Raw genomic sequence first — 8,637 nt, forward strand, 5'->3', positions numbered from 1 at the left:
AGTCTGGTGCTGGGCAACATGTAAAAAAATACAGCCTGTTTGGCGCCGTTAATCTGGGTCAGGCACAGTGAGAACAACAGAAAAGCGGAAGGCAGTGATTTAATTCGGGAAACATGTTAATACCTACCAGGAAACAAGGGAGGGGGCAAGAAAAAATGTGATGAAAGACTTCCAAATCTATATTGTTTGGTCATGAATAAATGATGTTTTCTTCCACCATAATATGTAAATAAACAAATTAACTTTGGAATGAACAAAATAGGTTGAATAACGTCCTTTTCTAAAGCATGAGAACATTGCAATCAGTTAATAAAAGTTATTTCTTCAGCATTTGCCTTTGGAAGCCACATTAGAATTAAACAAATACGACTCGAACAAATTTCGAGAAAGTCAATGGTTCAATGATTAAAGCTGTAGCGCTTCTTTTTGTCTCCATCTGCTGGCAGTGTCACTTATTACAATCAACTGCTTACATCATAAGCTGCAGCCGACTCTGTAGCCAACGGTTGTGGCAGTTTCACGGTGGCTCCATCATTCTAGCCATCACACAGCGTGTGCAAACAAAAAAATAATAGACTCCTTTCACGCTGACTACTAATACTGTGAAATGCAAAGATGTACTTGGTACTACTGTTTTAGCTCTCATGTAAGGGATGTTCAACCATGTACAAATGTGATGAACTAAAGCACTGGGATCGAAAGGGTTAATAGTTTAACAGAGAAAGGCAAACGCTTGCCTGCGTCCACTATAACCTTACGTTTCTCTTCTCACACCATGTCAATGGCCCAGCAGACAGAGCTTATCTTAGAGATACTAGCAGCAATATTGTCCATCAGGCACGCAAGCATTTTGAAGTGCGGCTAATTATTCCATTCTGTATGGTTGCACCGCTGGTTTTTGTTTGTTATTCAGCCCACAGCAGGTTTATGACCCAAAGCAAGTACGGAAAAAGTGCAGGTCCCAGTTGCCGAGGCATAAAACTGGTTATGGAGCAAATACTTTGTCAAATAACACATCAGGTCCAGGTCATAAAAGCAGGCTGCATGCAACATTTTCCATTCTACTAAGCCAACAGGTGCTGTGTCAGCAAAAGCAGCCAGGAAGTCGGAGAATATTAAGATCTGTGACCTTGTTCTCCTGTCTCCGAGAACAGCCGGTTCCTGCTGCGAACACAAACAAAAACAATGTTGCGTTATGTAATCAATGTTATGAAGGCTGATTGTTTCTGTACAACTTTTTGGATTTCTTTTCTTCCTTTTTTTTTTTGCAGTCGCGAAGGCTGCACTGCTCTTCTTAAAAATGTTAAAATAATGAAGATTTTTCTGCACCTCACCCTCAAAGTTCACCTTTGTTCTTTTCACTTATGACTGGAGGAAAGTCCCAGTGCAGACTTTCTCCTCCATGAATAAATGACTGACCTCATCCAATGTGTTACAAACACCAATGTGCTGCAGGCTTTTTGAACCCGACTTAGTCGTACAAAAACAATTTCATCAATAAATGAAATGGAAAACCGGGATTTCGCTCAGTTTTCTCTTACAAAGAAAAGAAAAAAAGGACGAATTTAAGCAGAGTGCTTTACTTCATTCATATTCTCCAAGTACAATGAGGACTTTGTTGTCATTGCCCTTAAACTGGTACATTCAGAGACAGGGAGTAACCACGAAAAAAAATCGAACTCACATGTTTACAGTGTTTATGTGTAAACACACTCTCAAACCCGATTCAGTCCAACCACATTGATATCGTCCACAAACTTGATTTAGATAAGTGTTTGTATCGCGCGACATGTATTTTATATTCACTGCATGCAGCCCACTGACATTTTATTTGTTATAAATAACATATTTGAAATCCAGAAGCTGTCACAAACAGATTGCGTTCCATGTTTTTTCCTAACGACTGTACGTGTTTTTGTTCCACAGATCATTGCAGGCTAACATCCATCTTCAGATGGACAATCCACATCCGTCCAACATCCTCAGCCAAAGAATCAGACTCTTCTCTGATCCCGACTCACGTTGAGCCCTGAAACCAACCTGTCAGACAGCTCTCTCCTCCTCCAGAGGCCAAAAAAAGAATGGAAATTCAAAGAAATGTTTTTTTTTGTTATGTTTTTTTTGTTGTTGTTGTTGTTGCTGTTCCTCCAGTGATTTAAGTAGTTGTCAAAAAAAAAAAAAAGGAGAACCAACAAGGATCAAGTATCATCGCACCCTTCCATGTGGATTTAACGGATGGAGATTAAAAAAGGCGATTCAGTTCTACTCCACTATGTTGATGACGCCCCCGTTTATATGCGAGACGAAAGAGTCGCTCAACCGTAGGGTCGACCACATGCTAGCATCCTTGGTTTCACAGTCCTGTGCTCAAACCAGGAGCAACAGCAGCAAACCAGCCTCTCTCCTCTTCTCTATCTCTTGTCAAAGGAAAAAAAAAAAAAAAAAAGATCGAGGAACAACGAGTGGAAAAACTTACGGAAATACGACAGGTTTTTCTGGTACTAAAGACCTCCTTGTTTCATCACCTGTGAAGAAGAAAATCGAGCTATGGAAGTCATATCACTGAATGAATTAAGACGTGTAGCCGTCACACAGAGAACAAGTGTGTGGGCTTGCATCTGTTTCCACGTTTGCTCTGTTTCTATCTACATTCCAGATTGGAACTCTTTGGCTCCTCCCCCTTCTTCCTCACCTCTCTGCATTTCTTGAATGCCGATTCTTCTTTCTAATTTCCGCCCGATGATCCTTGGTTTGCCATGTCTTTAAAGAAGTGTATAGTGGATTAAAAAAATGTAGGAATTTGGAATGCATGGAACTATATATCCAAGACCTTACACTGTTCATCATTACTTAACAGAGGCCATAAAGACACTGGGAAACGCATATTAGCTAGAAACAGTAAAAAATAAAATAAAATAAAATAAAAAAAGAAGAGTGATATCTGAAGCAACACACAGGATTCTGGCCACAGGAATAAAATGAGCCTTTTTGTGTTTTTATTTATTTATTTATTCTTAAGTAAAAATACTGATCGGTATTTGGAGTGATGTCCTACATGGTCAAGTCGTTTTCAGCCATTACAAAGCCATTAAGACAACATTTACCTGCAGCTTGTGGTGACGGAGGTTTGTTTTTTTGTTTTGTTTTTTCATATTGTTTGTTGATTATTTCTTATGTTCTGTTTATTGGTAAGGATTTCATTTTGCTTTTTTTTTATGTTGCAGCTTACCAGTATCGCCTTAATCATTTCAATATGTTTTATTTTGATGCAAGAGTGGCATATTTTTTAAATATCATCCTGGGAACATATTTCCATCACAGCCTTTTTTTTATGTAGTAATATGAGCTGGAACACTGACCACAGCGAGATTAATTTATATTTTTGAATCAACTTCTTTCTTTTTTTAATAACTATTTGTGATATTATTTTGCATTAATTTATATTTGTAATGTTTTGTTACCTTCATCGTGCCCCTCGTCCTTTTTTCAGACTCTTATTTATTATCAGAAGCAATAGAGTAAGAGCTAAGAGAGTAAAGAGCACAACCTTGTGTCATTTTAAAGTTGGTTGAATAGAATCGTGTTGCCTCCATCATTCTGTCTAACTTACCACTGATGTACCTCTCAACTCTGACTTAAATCTAATACAAAATGTACTGCAACTCTGCTGTAGCCTACTAATACATCAGAGAACTGGAGCTGTAAACGCCAACCTTGGTACCGCCCAGATCTTCTGCTCTGACCAACAGTGAGATGTCGACATTGTCAATCAGCCAGTCATTGATTGGAGTGATGCGCTGCTTGTATTGTCCAGCTGGAGTCCGGATCAGAAAGCACTGCAGGGCAGCAGAGAGGCACTGAAAAGCAGACCGTCACACATCCCACAGAGCTGGACTTGACGTCGTCGTCACCTGCGGGTGGGGGAGGGGCTTCGGGTTTCTTCTTGACTCTCCATGATGGACGTTTATCAAGTCTGCAAAAAAAGCTCAGCCGAGCTCCTTACACATCAGTGTGTATCAGCATGTGTCTTCACTCCGTCAAATGTGCACAACGCACATGAAAGCACACTTGGTGTAGAAAAAAAAGTATATTTACATATATGTATATCAGCACTCATGTGACTGAGGAACCAAAAATAACACAATCGGTTGTGTCACGAAGTCACTCGCCTTTTTTTGAACTTTTCATTTTCTATAGTGGTGGCATCCAGACCTGTAACCTGACCCCTGAACCTCTCTCTCAGACTGTCAGCTGTCATGGAAACTTCTCAGGTCAGTGTTCTCCCTGCTGTTGCTCCTGCAGTGCATTGTGGGATCTGCGGTTCAGTACTGAAAACATACTGTTGGGCCAAATACTGCAAGGCCTTCAGCGAAACCAACGAACCAACCAACTTCTGCTGTATATTGTCTGTGTGAACGCTGGCTGGGAACCTTCGCATGCTGCCCAGCGCAGAAAAACCTCAAAGTCACCTCTATATTGTTCTGTTCCTAATGTTTGTATGTATGAGTGTGGGGGTTTCTGTATGCGTGTATTTAATGACCATCATCAAAATGTGGTAATGGAAGCAAAACAACTGCAAACAAATATGGCGGGCAGAAAAAGCGACCTCTCATCTCCAGTCGTTCTATGCAATGAATCGTATTTGGAAAGCAGAAAGAAGAAAAGGGACGTGTAACACACACACACACACACATACACACACACACGCAAAAAAAGGAGAAAGTCACACAAACATTGTTTATTCCACATAAAGATTGCTTTGTTTTGGCATTCTTCATCAAGCAAGAAGATATTGTGAATTTGTTTGTGTGCATTTGGTCACCTGGATGTTAGGAAATAAGGGTTTTTGCATTACTTGTGGTAACCTATCACGTTCAGACCTAAATTCAGCAACAGGAGGTGACTTAAATATGCATAGCAGCAAGGGCTTTTATACTACAATATTCGTCAGTGAAGAAAGCCATCATGTTACTGCCATGCGGCCAGTTGTGGGCTCTGTCTATACCCTGGAGGTGTCTGTCTATATCCAGGAATGCAACCAACACAATCACCAGTCCACATGGCCTGGTGTTTCAAACGAGTTTGAAGCACAAAGTAATAAAAAAAAACCATTTAAATCAAGAGGTTTTTTTGTTGTTGTTGTTGTTGTTGTTGTTTCAATGCAAAGATTGGTCATTTGAAATCAGAGAAACCTCTTTTAAGAATATTTCCCCGATTACTCGGAAAAAAAAAAAAAATCTGAGCGAAAAATTGTGTCGAATATTCTTTGGAACACAACACTTGTTAACCGTTTAGCCACAAAGCAACGGTTCTATTGGTTATTCTGACACGAAGCCCTGAGAGAATGCTTCCACCTCTCTGAACTCGCAGGCTTGACTCAAAGTCTTTGGATTTTAAATGAAGAGTCCCAGCAATAAGGCTGCATTTATGCACAGTGAGCAATTTTTAACCCTTTGTGGCAGCAGAATGAGGTTTTTGTTTGTGCTTACATTCCTCCAAACCCTGCGGATATTTGTCTTTGAGTGAACCCTCTTGTGTTCTGTTTGCACAGCCATGAAAATGATCAATGTCAACAAATATATATATTTTTCTTCTTCTTCTTTTTTTTTTTTTGCGCCACTTGTGCAGTTTAAGAGACATTTGGGAACCCCGAACTGCGTTCTTTATTCAAAAAGGTAGCGTGCAGTACTTGTACGTCATGCTTTAATGTCTCAGCCACAGCTGCTCCTGCTGTCAGTCAACAGAGAGCAGGAACGCAGGCAGATTTCTAAAGTGAGAGGAAAAGAGAGAAAGGATGCTGAAACAAACAATCATGATCTACGAAGGCTACCATTCACTGTAACATCATAAGGAAGTATTTATTCATCTTTTACCTGTAATGAGTCTTTGAAGTGAAATTACAAGTGCATGACTCGGACACCCCCTCCACCCCCCCCCCCCCACCTCCACCCCCCCCCCCACCCCCACCCAACTCAGCCCTTCTCTCGACCTTTCAAGACTCTTTGACCCTCCACCTCACGAGCTGCCATTTTATTTTTCGAGTGTAAATACCAAATGAAGATCGAGTCCACTTTGAACAAACGACAACATGTTTTTGACATGAAGGACATGTTCTGTACATGTAAATCTCAGATATGCTGACATGCCACACAACACACATGCACACGGGCACGAGAGAGGCCTTTGCACACTACTCAGCGACACAAGCTGGCGCGTATGCAAGCGTGAACCTCCCTACTCCAAATGTGTGCATTTTACATGTAAAAAAAAATTAAACAAACAATAAAGCTACATCATAAAGGAGAGCAGGTGTTGATTTGAGTAATAAAATGACAAAAATTGCATCGTGTGTATGTATGTGGCTGGCTCGTGCGACTGTTTAAAAATCATAAAAGTTTTATTCGGATATTCAAAATAAAAAAAATTAAACGTATTGGTCTGTGTGGAGCTTCTATACATGTTGTGTTTGTAAAATGAGATGACATCAAAAACAAAAAAAATAGGTAAAATTTTCTGCTTCCATGTATTTTTTGGGCTGGACAGATAATATTTGATGGATGGAGATGGGGAGAGATGGTAAATTGGAGAACGGTGATGTGTGTAAAAAAAAAAAAAACAGCATAATAAATAAAAAAAAATTGAATGAAGAAAAGAGTAAAAATAAAATACTGAAAAAAGTTGAGAGCCTAAAAATGACTACAAAGTGTTCCATTCACTGTTGTAAGTGCAATGAGCTAAACTTCCTGTTTCCCCATTGTAAAACCTTGTGTATGTTTCCGTGTGTTCCTCCTGTAAATGGGTGTAGTAGACCTGGTGCATCATGCCATGTAATGTGATGAATGACAAATTATGACCTTACAATACATTTCAATCAGGAAAATAAAAGACATACATAAAAAAGAAAACGGTGTGGAAGTGCGTGATTATTATTTGTGGTTGAATTGGCTGGCTCAGCCATTGTTTCCCCCGGTCATCGTGTGTCGCTCAACGCCTCCTTTCCGCTCTGTGTATGTAAACAAGGCAACAGGAAATCCATTCATTCGAATAAGAGCCTTTATGAGGTCCATTTTACGGTCCAGAATGTGTCACTGCCACGCATTGAAAAATGAGGAACTTTTGCCACAGAGTTTGGACACACCATGGATACTTTGCTAGCGAAAATGAGCTAACTGGCTACGGCCGTGCTAAATGATGGACTTTTACCACCTCTGCAGTTTCTCTGAGGTGCAGGAGGATATTTCACATGTCTGGCTGTTAAAAAAACAGGCCAAAACACAAAAGAAAAAAATCCGCATCGATTTGTCTGGTGTTCATGAATCCCGAAGTATTTCTTTCACAGATTTTCTCCGGAGCCTTTGGGCTCCCCGCTTCTCAGATCCCGGGTGCTGCTGGAGGAGGCTACGGACCTGAGGAGGCTCAAGCTGCCACCCGTAGCCCCACCTGCTCACGTCCCCGTCTGTCCATCAGTCTCTCCTCCTTTCTCTCTCTATCTCTGTCCCTCTCTTTCCTTCTGCATATCTGTCGTCCTCCATTATCTGTCTTTGTCTCTGTCCCGCTCTCCTGCTCTCTTTCCCCTCAACTGGTCAAAGCAGAAGGCCGTCCCCATTGAGCCTGGATCTGCTCGACATTCCTGCCTGTTGAAAGGAAGGTTTTCATCGTCGCTGTTGCAGGATGTGCTTGCTGATGGAGAATTGTTGGGTGTAGATTCATTGAAGGAGTGAGGTACTGGACCTGCTCTACTTGTAGAGTGTCAGGAGATAACTTTTGTTGTGATTTGACGCAATACAAATGAAATTGACTTGACTTAATCGAAACGCCACCTGCTAGCTAGCAGGATAACAAATTTGCAGGAAAACATAATTTTTGCACACACACACACACACACACACACACACACACACTCAGATTACTTGAGTGTTAAATTGTCACAAACATTATTGCCAGTCATTCCTTAAATTAAAGAAAAGACACAAACAGTGAGAGACACGGTCCAAAACTGAAATTAGGATTTTATTAGTAGACATTTCCCATTTCTACCAAGCTGTCCACAGAATGGTTATAACCCCTTACATTTCCCCACCTAAAAATAAAACATCTGGTACAATGTTCTCACCAAAAACTGTTTAAATACTATAAAAATAAATCAATTGCACAAAATAATATGCCATTTTGCTTGTGATTACCTCTGTGTAACACTTGTACACATACATAACATCGACAACCACATGATACAGTCCAACAGAAGGAGGGTAAAATTCATTGGAGGAAACAACCGACACTCAGATCAACAGAAGACCTTGATTTACTTTCAGGACACAGCATTAGTATTGTAACAGGTAAAGTTTGCATCACCACTAATGAGATCGACCATTACACTTGTACCATTTTAACCAGATGGAATATACTTTTACAGTCAAAGCTGCTTTTAACATACCAACAGTTTCCACTCGTTTTGCGAGCGGTCTGGAGTAGTGTTTGTCTACCGTGATAGGATGTTAAATGATTCTCAATGCTATTTGGAAGGAAAGGGAGAATTTTCCAGGCATGAAAACGGTGAAGATTAAGAATTTTAGCAGCTAAACTGTATTGTAGTTGCCGTATTTTTTTTTCTAAAGTGAGAAATACTGAACAGTCTGT

The 8,637-nt window shown here is 40.3% G+C and overlaps 1 protein-coding gene across 5 annotated transcripts in view; it reads left to right on the plus strand.

Annotated features, from left to right (window-relative positions):
- bsna (bassoon presynaptic cytomatrix protein a) overlaps positions 1-6,943 on the plus strand; it is a 134,267-nt gene extending 127,324 nt beyond the window's left edge. For 3 of the 5 annotated variants that reach the window (XM_086214286.1, XM_086214287.1, XM_086214288.1), the window contains one exon: positions 1,927-6,943. The gene's annotated coding sequence lies outside the window, so the exon portion shown is untranslated. The remainder of the gene's footprint in view (positions 1-1,926) is intronic. The other 2 variants (XM_086214289.1, XM_086214290.1) reach the window with 1 other exon arrangement.
- The last annotated feature ends 1,694 nt before the right edge of the window (positions 6,944-8,637 follow it).

Source organism: Aulostomus chinensis, chromosome 9, assembly GCF_037954235.1.
Source record: "Aulostomus chinensis isolate RoL2024-O1b breed Wild chromosome 9, RoL_Achi_v1.0, whole genome shotgun sequence".
NCBI lineage: Eukaryota > Metazoa > Chordata > Actinopteri > Syngnathiformes > Aulostomidae > Aulostomus > Aulostomus chinensis.